The 19,434-nt window shown below is 41.1% G+C and overlaps 1 protein-coding gene across 12 annotated transcripts in view; it reads right to left on the bottom strand.

Annotated features, from left to right (window-relative positions):
• The window catches only part of plekha7a (pleckstrin homology domain containing, family A member 7a), a 119,725-nt gene that overhangs the window by 67,257 nt on the left and 33,034 nt on the right, over positions 1-19,434 (bottom strand). Inside the window, exon 1 of one of the 12 annotated variants that reach the window (XM_067419015.1) lies at positions 202-340. The exons of the other annotated variants lie outside the window; for them this stretch is intronic. The gene's annotated coding sequence lies outside the window, so the exon portion shown is untranslated. Of the gene's footprint in view, positions 1-201; positions 341-19,434 lie in introns of those variants that run through there. 12 annotated transcript variants of the gene reach the window in all.

Genomic DNA, 19,434 nt, shown 5'->3' with positions numbered 1-19,434 from the left:
TTTCTCAGAAGCACATAGCAGTAAACCAGCCTAATTAAAATTTAACTAAAGCGAGACAGAATTTCACACCCAGCTAAACAGGCAGGCATCTCATTTAGAAAACACGTCAGTACAGCTTGTACTAAAGTAAGCTAAACCCGTAGCCCATTACTGCACTAAGAGCATTTTCACAATGGTGAACATGACCTGGTCTCCACTTACAATCAATAAGCGTCCCTCTGATGCCACATACAGTGTTGCAGAATAGCAGCAGGCTTTTGTTTACCGGTCTCGTCACTGGTTAGGCTTCAGCGCTCTGCCTCTGTTGCAGGTTTTAGTGTGTCTAGTTGTCTCGTATGGTTGGGACTGGGAGGGTAAAATGCCAGCGGTGTAGTGGTGTCTTATGTCAGTGTTATGGTGCTGAGAGACGACCCCTGGAGAGAGCTGCTAGAGCTCACAAAACTGTAAAGTAATGACCCTTCTGCTTGTGTTATAGTCAAACACTCAACAAACAAACAAAAAAGATTTTAATAAGAACTTTTAATAAAATAAACCGCTGGCCATTCATTAGGGCTGTATGATATATTGTTTAAGCATCTGAGATGGCCACATTGCAGGATGTGTAACGTCAAGTATTCATAGTTTTCATGTGACGTCACGCATATTCCTCCAGGAGGGCAAAACAAGACCGTATTAGTCAGTATTAATGGAGTAAGGCCAAAATACCAAATTCAGTATACACCTTATTGATGTTGCATACTTTGTACAGGAAAACAAATGAACACAGAATCCAACACAAGGTTTCTCGTTAAGCATATTTTTCCCATCGAAACCCATTATAAAGAAAACACGTTGCGTTCATATTCTTGACTCATCTGCTCGCCTGTATATAGTATGCATCATCAAAAAGGTGTAAACTGAATTTGATCTTTTAAAGGAACACTCCACCATTTTTAGAAATAGGGCTGTGTTACCTCATACTCATGACCGGGAAAGCGGATATGGCGCCGGCGACTGTGTCCCATCATAATAAAAGTCCCGCCTCTCATGAGCCGTGTTGTGTAACAATCGCTCCAGCGGCCTTGATCAGCTCCCTCAACATTTCGTCCTGCTCTGTTTCACACTTCAGTAACGTTAATAAACGCATCCATGAACATGATTTCTGCCTGAGTCCTATCCTGATTCTTTTCTACTGGCTGTGAGGTGAAGACCACATGTCCCAAGGATTAAACTTGCATCATCAAGCTACGCTTTGTTTTGAATCGGCGCCCTAAAGCAGACGGAGAAATTACATAGTAAAGCTTTAAGTGGTTACGTGGTCAAGACAGCTTTAGTAAGTTTTCGAATTTATCAAACATTTGTTATATTTATGAACTAAAATTATATTGTGATAATTATCGTTATCATTTTATCGCCCAGCCCTACCCCCCAATTAATCGTTTGACTGAGCTAATCAGTTTTTGAAAGAAAAAAATGCCCATCCCCACCCTGTCCCAGGTCATTAATTGCAAATTTGCAGTTAGCACCATAAAGAATTATCTCTTGCTCTGGCTCTCTCTTTTTTGGATTGGAACTGCTCAATGCATTGGGCAGATATGATCTTGGCACTGAACTCTACACAACACCACAAAACTGCTGCTTAATGTGTACAAAACAAAGTCTACAAAAAGTTGTTGATGGATGAACACCAATAAAAGCAGCTAAAGGTAACAGTAAATGACTAGGGAAGTTTCAGTTTCAAGTTTCAATTTTTGTTTTATTGGTATACAAAAGATATTAATAATGTCCAAAAGACACTAAGTAATAGAATGCTGGGATGCAGCCAAACTTTGCCTCTTGAGATCTGCCAACAGAGTAATAAGAATAGAGCATGGCCCCTAATGAAAATGTAGCTGGGCCCCAATTGTATCTAAAAATAAGTAGCTGCTGGAGTGGATAAATTAAAGTATGCCAAGTTATGCCATCTCTCTCGTAACAGGAGCTGAAAGTGCCATTAATCCTAGTATGGGCTTTCACAGTACCGGCAACATGATTTGTGCACTTAGTTTTTTTATTGGAAAATGTGTGGTTAAGGTTAAGAAATGCAATACTATACATTGTCTTTTGTCAAGACTGTGCATCATAACCATAATCTCTTCAGTGCCAGCTGTTGCATAGTTAAGCTATACCAACTGTTTTGTCCCTCAAGAGCAAATTACCACCAAAAGATTACTGATTAAATCTGTCGTTGGAAAGGTAATGAAAATCTAGCTGTCAGCATTGTAAATGCAATAATGACCAAGTAGGAAGAGGCTCTATGAAATGGGACGCAAAACTTACTCAGACACAAACAGGGAAAGGTCAGGGAAAGGACACAAAAGAGCTATTTAAGTAAAACTCAAGCCTATGACCTTGAGTCTAAGGCTGGGCAATATAGCTAAAAATAGTATATCTTGACATTTTGACAATATGCAATATATATCTCAATATTTTTGCATTTTAAAGTCAATACTCTTAAAAACAATAATCTAGTGTTCACTTACTTTTTTTTTACTATGTGAACACAAATCGTATTTAGTTAAATGTACAAATACAAAAATATGAAGAAAATTAAACAAACTTAAAAACACAACAACAAAAAAACATAAAAACACATTACATAGAAAACATGGCAGGTCCCATTTTTCCGATCTATTGCTATTATTATTGTCAATTATTGCATTTTCAGATTCAGTTTGAAATATGTTTGTTAATCCTGAACCTTTGCAATATGTAGTTCCCTTTCGAGAGAGGTTCCTCGTATTACGTATGGGAAAAACTCCTTTTCTCGAGAATGTGAAGCAAAACTTTTAATAAAGGTATCTATGTAAAGCGCAGTGAGCTGCACGGCCATAGCCCAGCGCGAGGAGCGCTCTGATTGGCCGGGCTGCGGCAACTGCAGGAACCTATGGTGAGGCGGCTGAGAGGAACGAACCAATGGGGGGCGTTCCAGAAGCCCGCCGAAAAAGGTGCTTATATTTGCATACAGGAGGCTATATAAGACCCTAATTCGCCATAGGTGTCAGATTTTATCTCCTTCAGCGATACCTTCGCTGGTCTCCGGAAGAAGCACCGCCGTTGAAAAGGCACCAGCGGAACCTGCAGCTGAGGACGACGGACTCCCTCTCCGCCTTCTCTGCCGTTCCAGCTACGCCATCCGGCGTTATATATCCTTTAAACTGTGTCTATGTTGAGTGTTATATGTGTTTGTGTGTGTTGCCGCTGCAACGCCACTTCTAGAGCTTACAGGCTTGTTCTACTCGAGGACTCTCTCGTTCCGCCGCGTCGTTAAGCGCCGCGGAAAGACGGAGCTCTTCTCACTCTCCCTCTGCTCTCGTCCCGTCGCGCTGAATAGCGCCGCGGAAAGAGAGAATGTTAGAGGACATGAGCACACTCAAGCCGAAGCTCTCTTCACTCTGCCGCCGCCGCGGCTCTTCTTCCGCCGCTGCCACAGAGTTGTTCCCACTCTTCTCTCATTCCGTCGCGCTACAGCCGCGGACAGAGAATACTAGAGTGAATAGGCTAACTCGAGCCGAAGCTCTCGTCACTATACCGTCGCGCTGAGGAGGCGCCGCGGACAGACGGAGTTTTTCCTCAGTCTTCCTCTTCTCTAGTTCAGTCGCGATATCGCCGCGGACAGAGAATACTAGAGTGAATAAACAAACTCGAGCCGAAGCTCTCGCCGTGCTAGAAGCGCCGCGGACAGAGTTTTACCTCACGCTTCCAATTCTCTCGTCCTGTCGCTCTATCGCCGCGGACAGAGAATACTAGAGTGAATAAACAAACTCGAGCCGAAGCTCTCGCCGTGCTAGAAGCGCCGCGGACAGAGTTTTACCTCACGCTTCCAATTCTCTCGTCCTGTCGCTCTATCGCCGCGGACAGAGAATACTAGAGTGAATAAACAAACTCGAGCCGAAGCTCTCGCCGTGCTAGAAGCGCCGCGGACAGAGTTTTACCTCACGCTTCCAATTCTCTCGTCCTGTCGCTCTATCGCCGCGGACAGAGAATACTAGAGTGAATAAACAAACTCGAGCCGAAGCTCTCGCCGTGCTAGAAGCGCCGCGGACAGAGTTTTACCTCACGCTTCCAATTCTCTCGTCCTGTCGCTCTATCGCCGCGGACAGAGAATACTAGAGTGAATAAACAAACTCGAGCCGAAGCTCTCGCCGTGCTAGAAGCGCCGCGGACAGAGTTTTACCTCACGCTTCCAATTCTCTCGTCCTGTCGCTCTATCGCCGCGGACAGAGAATACTAGAGTGAATAAACAAACTCGAGCCGAAGCTCTCGCCGTGCTAGAAGCGCCGCGGACAGAGTTTTACCTCACGCTTCCAATTCTCTCGTCCTGTCGCTCTATCGCCGCGGACAGAGAATACTAGAGTGAATAAACAAACTCGAGCCGAAGCTCTCGCCGTGCTAGAAGCGCCGCGGACAGAGTTTTACCTCACGCTTCCAATTCTCTCGTCCTGTCGCTCTATCGCCGCGGACAGAGAATACTAGAGTGAATAAACAAACTCGAGCCGAAGCTCTCGCCGTGCTAGAAGCGCCGCGGACAGAGTTTTACCTCACGCTTCCAATTCTCTCGTCCTGTCGCTCTATCGCCGCGGACAGAGAATACTAAAGTGAATAAACAAACTCGAGCCGAAGCTCTCGCCGTGCTAGAAGCGCCGCGGACAGAGTTTTACCTCACGCTTCCAATTCTCTCGTCCTGTCGCGATATCGCCGCGGACAGAGAATACTAGAGTGAATAAACAAACTCGAGCCGAAGCTCTCGCCGTGCTCATTCTACCGCCGCCGTGCTGAAGCGCTGCGGACAGAGAATACTAGAGTAAGTTAGACGAGCGAGCTCGGGCTGTTGGGTATGTCAAGAACAATGTCGCTGCAGCGCGCGCTTACTGCCAAGGAAGTTGTAATGGCTGCCTTGTCATGATAGCGCGCGCCCCTTCCACAGCGCGTTGCTGACTAGAGCGCGGCTTACGTCATAGCACGCGCTCACTGTCAGAGCATAAGGGCGTCGGAAAATGGCTGCCAAGCTAAGCCCTTTTTTCACTCTATCACTTCCAGTCCCCTTTATTCAGGCGGCTGGAAAGGTTTTTACACTGTAGACAAAGTGTCCACTACACAGTGTGCACCCCTACATAAGCACTGTTAATTCAGCCTCACAAAATCACAAATAAATCCCGCCGCGGCCGGATTACACCATATAAAGTCAACTAGCCTTATTGCAGTCAACTAGCCTGTGGTCAAACACGCTTGTCTGCATGCGCGCTTTCAGTCTAGACTAGAGCATAACGGCATTGTGGAATGGCTCACATACCACCCGCACTTCCTTACATTCTCCCAGTTCCCTTAAGTTAAGTGACTGGAGATGAAATATTGCAGTCAACTAGCCTGTGTTAAACACGCTCGTCTGCACACTATGCTGTGTGCGTTTACCCCTGTGGATTTGCTCACTGGTTTGCACCGTGGGTATTCTACGTAGGTTGTGCGCCACTGCACATTGTTTACACTACACACAAAAGAGCTTTCTATGTAGGAAATGTGCCCACTTTACAGTCTGCACTCCTGCACCCAAGCACTTTTCACAAAGTTCACTCTCGCACACACAATATAAATGTGAGGCGTGCGCCCACTGCAAAGCCTGCACCGCCAAAACTAACACTATCCCCACAGTGTTACAAGCAGTGTTACAGCACAAGCAACCCGGCTAACAGGCCCCTATTACTAAGCGGCCAGCCCCCGAATCTAATTCAACCCCTGGCTTTACGAGCCCAGGCCTGGCAGGCCATTCCTGGTATATAATATTGGGTGTTGAACATATAAAACGAGGTTCTCGCTACAGTTTTGCTCGCAGACCCCGCGATTCAAGCCGTGGTCGAGCCCTCTGTAAGAAGCAGTGTCAGTCACGTGCTTCTCGCTGAGGCATTGAGACTGTTAAAGGAGAGAGCGGCGAAAACAGTACACCCGACGCTAGCGAGTCAGGTTTTTACTGTCGCTAATTCCTCATGCCGAAAATGGGTGGCGGTCTCAGGCCCATTTTCCAGGCATCTGAACAAAGCACTTATGACACGCTCGTTTCAAGGTGCTGACGGTGAAACAAATCCTCGCGCACATTCGCCCCGGGGATTGGGTTTTCTCAATAGATCTGAAAAACGCATACTTCACGTTACGATAACCCCCCCACCCCCACTACAGGCCATTCTTGAGATTCGCCTTCGAGGGGCAGGCTTATCAGTACAGTCATTGTCATAGACTCAAGACTTACGGCATAAGAACCGTGCATGGCTAAGCATCTCCTTTTATGGGCAGAGCACAATCTGAGCTCCCTAAGGGCGGCTTACGTGCCAGGTATTCTGAATCAGGGTCCGGACATGTTATCCAGAGGACCCATGTCCCCAGGGGGATGGTCCCTTTACCCGCAAACAATTCAGCTCGCACAGCACACGCTGCCCAATATTTTTTCTGCAAACGCAGGGATGCCCTGGCCCATGTTGGCCCAGACTCCCTCTATATGTTCCCTCCGATCGCGATCCAGCTGCAGCCTGTGCTTTTTAATAGCCCCACTTTGGAAGAACCGCACATGGTTCTCCATACTGTTTCAGCTGTCAGACACAGCCCCATGCCTATTCTGCCAATGAAAGGGAAGGTCTGGCATCCCAATCCCGAGCTGTGGGCCCTCCACGTATGGCCCATCAACGGTATCCGGGAACCTCTCTGACAAGTTATGAACACTATTTCGGAAGCTAGAGCCCCTGCTATCTGGCAGCTCTGCTTTGAAGTGGTCAGTGGTTTTCTAACCAATGTGCTACGCGAAACATCGACGCACACTCATGCGAACTGGCGGAACCGCTCGCTTTCTCCAAGAGCTAATGGATGCGGGTCGTCCCCCCTCCATACTCGGGGTGTGTGTCTCCGCCATAGCAGCTAGCCACGCTCCGATCGCGGCACATTCACTAGGGAAAAGTGATCTTATTGTGTGTTTTCTTAAAGGGGCCAGGAGATTCAGCCCGCCTTGCCCCTACCTCGGTCCCTATTTGGGACCTCGCCATGGTTTTGGAGGCCGTGAAGGGTTCCCCCTCCTAACCACTTCAGAACACGAGCTTGAAGCACATATCACTCAAAACCGTTTTTCTGCTGGCTGTGGCCTCGGTTAACCGAGTGGGTGGCTTACCTGCACTCTCCGTGAGCCCTTCCTGTCTTGAGTTTGGGTCCAGCAACTTCAAGGTTGTGCTCAAACCGAGGCATGGTTTTATGCTGAAAGTGCTATCAACCCCTTCAGTATGCAGGTCTTTGCACTGCTTAACCCGCGTCTCAGAGAGAATAAGACGCAAACCTATTCTGCCCAGCCAGAGCATTGAGATTGTATCTAGAGCGCTCCGCCCCCTTCAGGCAGTCGGATCAGCTCTTCATTGCTTCGGTGGCCGCACTAAAGTTTGTGCTGTCATGAAACAGTCTCTCACACTGGATAGTGGATGCAGTCCCACTAGCATATAGGTCCAGGACCTAACCTGTCCTACAGGCATTTAAGCCCACTCCTCTAGAGGCATGGCCTCATCTTGGGCTTGGTCGTGTGACATTTCTTTGGAAGATATCTGTGCGGCGGCAGGCTGGGCCTCTCCGTCCACTTTTATCAGATTCTACAAGTTGGAGGTTCCAGCTCTACAAGCAGGGCTTCTCTCCATCTAGGCTCTATCTTGACCCTGGCAAACAGATTGCCTTACATTTTGGCCTGTACACATTAGTCCTTAAGCACTATTCTTTCATCATAAGATCCGACTATGTCCGATCAGCTGTTCAAACGAACCGACTCTTCCGGTTCTTCATTCCCCTTATAAGCCGCCTCTGTCGGTGTCTCGGGGGTTTATAACATGTGCTTTGGGTATACTGGGTCAGTCAGCACACACGGCGCTTTACATTGTGTTCCCATACGTAATACGAGGAACCTCTCTCGAAAGGGAACGTACTCGGTTACTTTCGTAACCTCGGTTCCCTGAGAGAGAGGAACGAGTATTACGTTCCGTGCCGTGTTTATGCTTCTCAGGTATCGCTTCAGTCGATCTTAAAACCTGACACCTATGGCGAATTAGGGTCTTATATAGCCTCCTGTATGCAAATATAAGCACCTTTTTCGGCGGGCTTCTGGAACGCCCCCCATTGGTTCGTTCCTCTCAGCCGCCTCACCATAGGTTCCTGCAGTTGCCGCAGCCCGGCCAATCAGAGCGCTCCTCGCGCTGGGCTATGGCCGTGCAGCTCACTGCGCTTTACATAGATACCTTTATTAAAAGTTTTGCTTCACATTCTCGAGAAAAGGAGTTTTTCCCATACGTAATACTCGTTCCTCTCTCTCAGGGAACCGAGGTTACGAAAGTAACCGAGTACGTTATTTGCAAAACCTCTTGCAAAAACTTCCATTATAATCAATGAAGCTGTCTACATTGTGCAATTAATTTCTTATTTGCATTGTGTTTACACTTTGATAGTTATAATGAAAGGGTTTGCGATCATGTAGAACTGAGAATTCACGCAGTAACTGCTGAAGACACAAGACACACCACTAATTGCCAATGCCATTTCCATGCTGAACACTGGCTACAATGCTCAACACTGCTGTAAATAGAAACCTTTGACGGCCTTTCACGTCATTTTTGTGAGATTTTGGACAATATTCAATATCTTACACTCTTAAAAGAAAAGGTTCTATACAGAACCCTAAAAAGTTCTATCGGTGCTACGTATTTGGAACCAATAAAAGGTTCCATATAGAACCCTTTAGGGTTCTTTGTAACCAGGAAAAAGGTTTTATATGGAACCTTTTAGGGGTTCATTCATTATCATTTGTTTTGTCCTTTTCCAGGATTAAATATTTCATATTATTGACAAAAATTTCACTGCATTATTCAGTCTATTCAAATGCATTTATGAATGCGTGTGAATGATCACAAAATGCAAGATATAGGGGTTAGAAAATGTATATATTTCTCTCATTTTATCTAGTTAATCAATATCACGCGAAGAGTGCCAGTTCATTTTTCTCCTCCAAAAATCAGCATGATTAAAATGTGATATTAAGTTACTTCAATAGTTTAATAAACAATAATTTAATTGCAACTACAAAATGTTGCAGAATAATGTATGAATAATAGCCTAAAGAACCTTTGTGACAAAAAGGGTTCTTTCTTGTCATTATAGAACCTTTTTAGCATAAAAGGTTCTTTGGAGTTGAGTAAAGAACCCTGTGGTTCTAAATAGAACCCCAATGAACCCCTTTTTCTAAGAGTGTATGTCAAAAAAATCTTGTGATAGCTTACTGTTTTTTTTTACTAAATTAACTTAAGTAAAAACCTTAAAAGCAGTAGCCTATCAGCTGTCATTCTCGTGATAAGAAAAATGTGTAATATTCAATCTTATTGATAAATATTGATATTTATATATTGATATATCAAATATTGCATTTGCTTTGATAAAAAAAAAAGTTTAATCTATTGCCCAGCCATAGTTGCACCCAGGCCTAGACTTATACAGTCCTGCTTACATAAATATTGATAGCAGTATTCAGGGTGTGTTGGGTCAAACGTTCTCAAACCTTAAAGCTTATCAGACAGTCAGTAACCCTGGAGATGACATGGAAAAGACACTTCAACTATCATGCCAATGACCTCTCTGAGAGGCGTGAGATGGAAAAGCTTTCCATGTCTCAAGATAAAGAGCAAACGTCTTCTGCATCATATCCAGAATATGACTACAATTTGAGTCGCTATATGGCACAAATTTATATCGTCATTGCTCAACCCAAAATACTTATCTCAGTTAATGTCTGTTTTACATCCTACCATTTGATAGAAGCATCAATAAGCTGTCACAAACTGAGCTCAGTCACGTATAAATATAGATGGCAATTTGACGTAATCCATCATGCAGCTTGGAGATGCAGCTCTGGCAGCATGCAATGAGACTTTGAAGGCTGCTTATCTCCAAAATCGATTGCGACAGTCAGAGAAGCGGGACGCTGGAGAGAGGAAAATGCAAGAGGGATCAAAAAGAAGATGAATCAGGGAGGATAAACATCCCTTTCACATGCTTTTAGTACTGTGGTTTCATTTACCAACTACGCATAATAGCAGCTACTTATAATCTAAAATAAAAGACAAAAAAGGTTGCTGTTTAGATTTAAATAGGTAATTGGTTAATAGTTAATCTTTGGCTCATTGTTGCAGTGATTATTGTGTTTGTAGCATGTTATGCTTGGCAACAGTTCTTCCAACCCTAATTGATGGAGCGTGTAGATTTTCATCTCTTAAACAATCATGGAAGACACAAATGGCCATATTCCAGGAGGACAAAGTAGTGATTTTTTGAATGGCCACTACTGTAATGGTAAAGTCTTAATGTAAGATAAAGTCTTAATGTAAGATATTGAATGTGATCAGTATGCTGAGAGAAATCAGGTATACTAAGTTTCATTTTTCCATATCAAAGGGTTCAAAAGTTATGAGCATTTAATTAGTGAACTTATGAACTGACGGTGGCGCTATAGAGTTGGTCATAGAGACCCCAACATTTCTAGTCACTGCTATCACTACAAGTGTGCCAAATTTCTTAATTTTCCTATATTCTGTTGATAGGGTTGCCATAGACTAATAAGACATAATATATTATTATTGTAATAGATTGAATAAATTTACATTTCAAGTGCATTTCATTATTTTACTTAACATCGAAAAATCTATACGACACTATGAATATGCATCACCTTTAACTTAAAGTCAACTTAGTTTGAATCAGGTTAGTGATATCCTGGTTTCCAATGACCTCTGATTAAAAAGCAAAACAACTAATGGAACAAGCAGATCTTTAAAAGTCCTCCAGTTCAAATTCACAAGGGCAGAAACAGGAGTCGTTCAATTATTTTTCATTTGTTGGATTCCAGCATATATTATTGAATAAGAGTTTACAAAAAGACTCCTCTGGATGAAACGAGGTTCAAAAGGTCTTTTCAATTAACTCTCTAACCCTGCCGTTATTATGCACACCACTGTCTCTTCCTGTCTATGATGTCAGAAGTAATTCACAAGCCTCCTTCACCTCAGAACACCAGCAGAAGAGAAACATCAGGATATTCAATAGCTCAGACATCTGGGGAAATGAGATTAACCAGCGAGTCCTCTCACTCGTCAACAGAAGGCAAACTGAGCCTTGCGAGGTATTGAGAGAGAAAGCATACAGGTAATCTTTGTCAATACTTCCTGTATATTGTGTCTAGAGAGCGATTTAGCTATCTGAGCAGTGATTAAGACATTTAGAGCAAAATATAGAGTGTATAAATAAATTAATCACTTGTTAAAGGTGCACTATGCAACTTTTCCGTCCGCTAGAGGGTGCTTATTCAAAACAAAGGTGTAGCTTGATGACGCCAAGTTTGAGCGCAGAATCTTGGGACATGGTCTTCACAGACTCGGGTAGAAATCATGTTCATGGAAGCGATCATTAACATTACTGTAGTGTGAAGCAGAGCAGTACCGAGTGTTCTGGATCTGAGCAAGGCCGCTGGAGCGATTGGTAATGAGATTAACAACACACGGCTCGAGAGCAGCAGGACTTTTATTATGACGGGACGCAGTCGCCGGCGCTATTTCTATTTTCCGGTCACGAGTATAAGGTAAAGCAGCTCTGTTTATCATATTAGATACATTTAAGTGTGTTTAAAATGATGTCATGACGTTACTCTGTGCGTTCGCTCAGCGGCTGGTGCTGTGACACTTGTTGCACTACTCAATTTAAACGTTTCTGCCAAATAAAACCGGAAACCGAGGGTAACGCAGATATGATGCAATTGACAGGCGACTGCCTCAGACCTCCTGGCTCCTTGGTTAAAATAGCAAGTTTCTCACAATTTACAAATAGTTGGAAACATTTGGGATATTGTAAGTGTTCTACTGAACTAAATAGATAACACTTGCCTAGTGGTTTTTGGATATTTTGCTGCAAAAATACTACATAGTGCACCTTTAATTAGTCAAAAAAAGAAGGAAAAACAACAAAAACACACACACACACACACACACACACACACACACACACACACACACACACACACACACACACACACACACACACACACATATATTCATCAGTAATATATACTGCATTCAAATTAAAGACTACATAATTTACGAAACTCAAAAATATATACACATTAATTATGACAGACAAAAATATATACATATTAATTATAACAGACAAAAATATATACACATTAATTATGACAGACAAAAATATATACATATTAATTATGACAGACAAAAATATATACACATTAATTATGACAGACAAAAATATATACATATTAATTATGACAGACAAAAATATATACATATTAATTATAACAGACAAAAATATATACACATTAATTATGACAGACAAAAATATATACACATTAATTATGACAGACAAAAATATATACACATTAATTATGACAGACAAAAATATATACATATTAATTATAACAGACAAAAATATATACACATTAATTATGACAGACAAAAATATATACACATTAATTATGACAGACAAAAATATATACACATTAATTATAACAGACGTGGGTGGAGCATTGTGTTAACATGTTCACTAAAAAGAAGTGACACCATTTATACTGTTACAAAGGAGTACATCGGCTATAGGTGTAAAGATAATTGGCTTTGGGTATAAAAAGACATTACGAGAAACTCGTCACATTTCAAGTGAGGGAATATCCCTTCCTCCGTCTTTCTCTCTAATCTCCTATCAAATGTCAGGGAACCTGACATGTCATGGGAACGTTAAACTATGACAGAAGAGCGGTTGAGAGTCAACAGAATTACTCTGACACGGTATTCAAATGCCATGTTAAGCAACTTAACCAAATAAACTGGATTGGCCTGTTATGCTGGTTAACAGATTAAAGGGTATGTTAGTTCTTCTCTGGAACAATGTTTCACCTCGTCAATATTTGTTATTACGTCTAAACAAACATTTTATATTTAACAAAATATGTGAATAAACCTACATAAATTAATTTGTTTAGTGTTACTTATCAGAAGGAAAAATCTCTTAACGAAGATCCTATAAGGAACTAATCTTAATTTGCATAAAATGACAATGTGTGTGTGCAGTCATTTTGTTTTCCAGGATCAGGGTGTCTGCAATTGCAAGCCCAATTTATAGTTGAATTCCTAAGCCGACTCTCTGACAGAATGCCATTTTCTGTGATCCATCATTATTAAAAATTGTTTTTTTAAATATCTGTCTTGATAATAAATTCGATCAATCATGATATTCTGTGGCATCCTCAGAATGAGAAAATAAACAAGAATTTTGTATTTCTGAAGAAAATGTGCCACTGGCAGAGTTATGGTCTAGAAATATATTTCTACATGAGCTTTTTTTTTTTTTATTTTGCCCTATAAGACTAAGGACTGTATTTTAATGATCTGAGCACATGCACTTGCCAATGCGAGTCCAAATCTACTTTTGCTAGTTTAACGACACAAAAAAAAAACGGTCTGCGCATGGCCCAAAAGGGTTGTACCTGTCTCTTAATGAGTCATGGGTGTGTTTTGGGCCTAACGTGCGATAAACCAGCCAGAGCCTCATCTCCCAATCCCTTTAAAAGCCAGTTGTGCTTGCATCGACGGCGGATTGCCGGATTCGCTATATACATTAAGGAATTTGCAAGCGGAAAGACTGACCGCTTCTCCAGAGGAATTTTATTTTTAATATTTAAAAATGTTTGTGTGCTGCTGTGTAGCACCGTGTGTAATAAGCAGAGTACATTGTGCACCCGTCTATAGGCGCCTTTTAAATTACACAAAAAATACTGCGGTTTCAGTTCCTCAAAATAGCAATGTACCAACGATTCGCCTGAACACACGCCCATGGGCAAACAGATGGGCACGAGTGCATTTGCTATTTAAACAACGTGGTCACTGGACGTGAAAATGATAACTGTGTCAGGCTGAAACTATCAAAATACACCTGTCTCGTGCCTGGCATCGCTTTGCGCCGAGTGTATGATAGAGCCCTTAAGGTTACGGTCATTTTAGTGAAATTTCTGCAAAATTTTGTAGCCAAAAAAATTCCATTATCCTGTAGTTATGTTTCCATCCAAGGTTGAAAATTTAACTTATGCACACAATTGAAATATCAGAGATAATTGTTTATTTGTGAATAAGCAAAGTTTCATCCCAAGTGTTCAAGAGAACAAAATTGTCACTTCCTAGGAAATAAAGTTTTGTGCCAAAGGTTAAGTTGCTGCAATCAGGGAAGCAGCTCTGGCTCTTTTTCATACATCAAAAGCTATGTTTTTGGGATACTTCATAAAGAAATGCTGTATGGAAAGGCCAAGATGTGAATAAATTCTAAAAATGTGCATTAAAAAAAAAAAGTGTGCGCTCCTTTGAGTCAGATACTTTTTTTTATCCGATAAGAAAACATGCGCATAAACTACAACGGAAACACATTTACTAAATAAATTCCTCATTGCGCAACAAAAAAAATAATGTGACTGCGATTGGATGGTATAACGGGACTTACCAACGGAGCAGTTTTTTTTGCACAGCATCTGAATGCTGTTGGTCATTCTGTCGTAAAAAGCAGTTTGGTGTAAGCATCTGAACTGTTTTACACGACTGCGTTCCCAGGCATCTTTTCCAAAATGCATTTATTGCATTTGTTCACAGTCACTTTTAAACCAAGCAGCTTTCAGTCGGTCAACACGGCGAATTTGCATGATCAACTTGAACCCAATGCGAAATCTGCATTTGGAAATATTTGCCCTTGAGTGAAATTTGCAGTTGTGTAAGATACCTATTAATATGGAATGAAAATTTGCAGAACGGTAAATGTGACCGTAAAAACAAGCAGACAGACTAACAGATTTTTCAAGGACAAAAGATGAATCTTGAAATGTGTAGCCTGAGAGCAAACATATGCAAAACACAGTTGTTAGCATTTATCTTAGAAAAAGTTGGCACTTGTGGATGCAGATTTGTTAAACCCTGATAAGGAGCCCAGAAGGCGTGAACGTAAAAAAACTGCATTTCACATCTAACTGAGCTGCTTTGAGTCTACTGTTCATATTACTCATTGCTTTACTGATGCTGCATAAAACTGATACTTGATGTCTGAAGAATAAAGCAGAGGCGGAGGTCCACTGAGGCCAGAGGAAACATGGATCTCAGTTTAAAATAGGCTCCAGCTGCCTGAGGCCCAGCGGTGTGGCCCTTCCTCTCTGGGAGAGGAGATGTTGTTTTGTCATTGAGGAGGATGTAAGAAGAATCAAGAGTGTTGCTGTCATGTCCTTCAGAAGGTAAAACGAGGCAGGAAACGGGTAATACGGCTCTTTGATCCATGCCTTTTTCATCTGACCATTTGTTCTGCTCAAATCTATTGTTCCCCTTGATTCAATCTGCTGCCTGTATGAGTCACTGCACTCATGCCCACACACACACACACACACACACACACACACACACACACACAGGCAGAGGAAGGACAGATTACGTTCAACTAAAGATGTGTGTTATTGTAATACCCCTGGTCACTGAATGTTTGTGTTTACGTGATGAGTCATGCAGACCTGACTCTAGGTTTAACCTGCCGAAATTTTGCTCCCAAAATAGCTAAAATATTCAGGCTGGTATGAGAATGAAGATCACAGGTCACTTTTAAGCATTTGTTGGGGGAAATAATGAGGTCATAGGTCAAAAATGAAGGATAAACAAAGTCAATTCAAAGTAGGGATAGGTGATTTAAATATATTTTGTTACTAAATTGGATGCTAGAGTATATCAAACATAGACCATTTTCTCAGCAATGGTTTCATGTTGATGTTTCAGGTTTAAATGTATGAACACAACTATTATAATTTTTTTTACATATATAGGCACCAGATATTTACATTACTGTTCAAAAGTTTGGGGTCGATTCGATTTTTTCATGCTTTTGAAAGTCTCCTAGGTTCACAATGCATTGATTCGATCAAAAATACTGTAACATTTCTTAATATATATTATTAAAATAATGCTCAAGAAACATTTATTATTATTATCAGTGTTGAAAACAGTAGTGCTGCTTAATAATTTTGTGGGAAACGTGTTATTTTTTTCAGGAATCTTTAATGAATAGAAAGTTCAGCATTTATTTGAAACAGAAATCATTGCAACATTATAAATGTCACTAACTTTTTTTCCTTACTGAACAAAAATACATAATTTTTGTTTTAAATGTTTAGTGTACAATTTGCGCATTTAAAATGCATAGATCTATATTTTACTAAAAATATAATACATTATTTGGAGTAAAACATTTTTCCTTTTAAAGTGTTAAAAACATTTAGCACTATTATTTAGTATGCACATGCATAGGCATGTTAGTTATCTCATATCTCATTCTGTAGTAGCTCATTCAATTATGCAAATAATGAAATTATACAAAGAATGCACTAGAGCATGAACTGCTGTAATAAAATAAAATAAAAATGATATAGGCTATACAGTCTTTGAAATATATTATTATTCCTAAAAACAGAAACGAGCAACATTTTTGGTCTGTGTGGGACAGATTTTTCCATCTTGTGCCCACCTGCTCCTAGAATTTTCCACCTGCTCCCAACTTACATTCCTGATGTTTTATATAACGTGAGGCATTACAACTGGTTTAAAATCTGTTTAAAAGAAACTGATTTATGTGCCAGACTTCCCAAAGCTATAGGGACCGGAAAACTGTGCTTCACAGATTAATTATTTAAAGAAATAACAAAATAGCTTCTCTCAGACAGCCTGCTCCAGCCAGAAACTTAGTTATACTGCCAGCTCACTGCTACACATTTTTTCTCCTGCCACAACAAATCTAATCAGATCTCAAGTCACATTTTCACTGCAAAGTCCACCAACAGAAGAGAACGACAGAGCTAAAGGCACGGGGGCTGAATTTTTGCTTTTGAAATGTGTGTGTGTGTGTGTGTGTGGGGGGGGGGGGGGTATAATTATCTCGCCTACCTGTTTTCTCACTAAATGCATTTGTTTTTACAATGGGGTCATTTTGTTGCACTAGCTTATACGGACAAATGAAATAATCAACGCATTATGTAGTATTCAAGTAAGAAAGTAAATAATAAAAATAACACTGTCCAGTGGTGAGGTTGTGAATTGCATTCCTCAACGCTCACCCCTCACTTTCGGAGAAATAGAGAAGTTACGGTGGCCGGCACAGGACAAAGATGTCTTCGTCGAGTAGAGCAGAGAGTGACTAGCACTATAGCGAAGTTTGTCCTATTAGGGCTACCATAGAAACATGAAGATGGTGATTTCACTGTAAAGCCTAGTTCACACTGCCCGATTTTTGACCCGATTTTGAGTCGCCGACAGGTTTTGTGAAATCGCCGACAAATGCCCGAGATCACAGGCAAATCGGTGCTCGTGCACGCGAGTGACAATCACGCAGTGTGAATAATCAAAGACGCGATCAGAGAGAATCGCAGACGAGTCACCGACGCCGGTGAGATATTAGGCATGCTAAATATCTGGACCTGTCGGCGATTGAAACTCCTGCTGTGTGAACTGCATTCTGACTGAAAATCTGAAAACATGGACTGAAAACACGGTCTGACGCACGTGTGATCTCCCGTTATTTACTTGTCACATCGCACGGGAAACGTAGTTTGCACACCGGAGAGAGAGAGCTGTCTGCGATTCTTCCTCTTGTTCAGTCATGTAGTGTGAACTACTCTGTCGTCAAACCATCGTGCAGTGTGAACACAGCAGTGACTGAATGATACAACCAGATAGTCATGCAGTGTGAAAAGAGCAGTGACCCGACGAGTTTGAAAATCGTGCAGTCTGAACTAGGCTTAAGGGGACCTACGGTGTATGTAGATAGAAATGGCTCATTCTAAGGTAATACAAACATATGTACCGGTTCATTATGTAAGGTCTTTATACATCACTGAAAACATAGTAATATATATTATATTGCATTTTTATCAATATATCCTCATAAATACTACACACTGAACCTTATATGCTTAAGAGAGCAGAAGGTTTTTTACGCTGCTGTCACTTTAAGACACATTGCACGGATACAATATACTGATACACATGCGTTTTCTTTCTCGACTGTTTACATTCAGCTTAGACTCTAAAAAATGCCGGGCTATTTCAATTCAATTGGGTCAAATATGAACAAACTCGACTGTTGGGTAAAAAATGTGATTCAAAAAATTTAACCCAATGGTTGGGTTTGTCCAAATTTGGGTTGAAACAAAAAAAATTAGAGTGTAAGACATAACTGATTGCGTTAACATGAATTCTCACCAAGGTGGAGATTTTGACATAGGGTTGTGTGTATTTGACCATTTAAGTGGAATAAGTCAATTTGACGCCCTCAAGCTGTTTGAGAGGCAGCTTTATGTGTGCACGAGCTTGCAGGTACTGAAAGGTTTAAAACCGCTTGGTTGTTTAAATTTTCAGGGCTTAAAATGCCATGGAAATGCTACATTTTAGTGACCATACAACACCATTAGCGCATTTTGAGAGATAGAAGATGCTGTAAATCACTCACACTCTTTGTGAATTTACTTCTAACAGAAAGGTTTTTAACCGATTTGCTCTGATAATCTATGTGGACTATCATACTTTTTCAACCTACATGAAAGTGCATAAATGTCTGAGGGAATTTGCCTCTTAATAATTGCAAAACCTGTGAAAATGTGTAAAATTATGCGCAATCCCTGATACCCGAACATGGGTGTTTGACTGAATCTTAAACAGTGATCAGAGGCCCAGCAACGCAATATTTAATATTTAATGTTATTTCAAATTATATAGATTTATGTAGCAAATGAGAAGATATAAAACTATCACAAAAAAATTTGAGACAAAATTTTTATTAATGATAATGATCATTGAATCAACTTATTATCAATAACTGAAGAATATGTAAATGCATGGTATTTGGGGTAAAAATCACCCCTGCCTTTGGGACTAAAGGCACACTAATTAACATGATAATAAATAACTGTAATGCTCGTTGAACCAGGAACAGGCTGAAGATTCAATAATACAAACTTAAGCTTTAATAATGACGCTCAGGAACGAACAGAAAGGCAGGGAAATACACTCCAACATAACAGGGACTAGACAAAGACTGAGTGAACAAGAGGAACTTAAATAGGTGAACACAAACTAAATAATTAAACAGACACATGCAGCTGAACTAAATTAACTCATAATGACGGTGACCATGGAAACAAGGAGTGGCGGGAAACTGAACAAAGGAACAAATCAAACGCAAGCAAAACAGACTGAACATGTGACAATAACTGGCTGACTTTTCCAATTGTTGACATGACATGGTTCGATTCAGATTTTAGATTTCATCTGATAAGTCGGCTGTCCATGCACC

This window comes from Pseudorasbora parva, chromosome 16 (assembly GCF_024679245.1).
Source record: "Pseudorasbora parva isolate DD20220531a chromosome 16, ASM2467924v1, whole genome shotgun sequence".
Classification (NCBI taxonomy): domain Eukaryota; kingdom Metazoa; phylum Chordata; class Actinopteri; order Cypriniformes; family Gobionidae; genus Pseudorasbora; species Pseudorasbora parva.
Note: the sequence above shows the minus strand (reverse complement) of the source record. Positions and strands in the feature narration are given on the sequence as shown.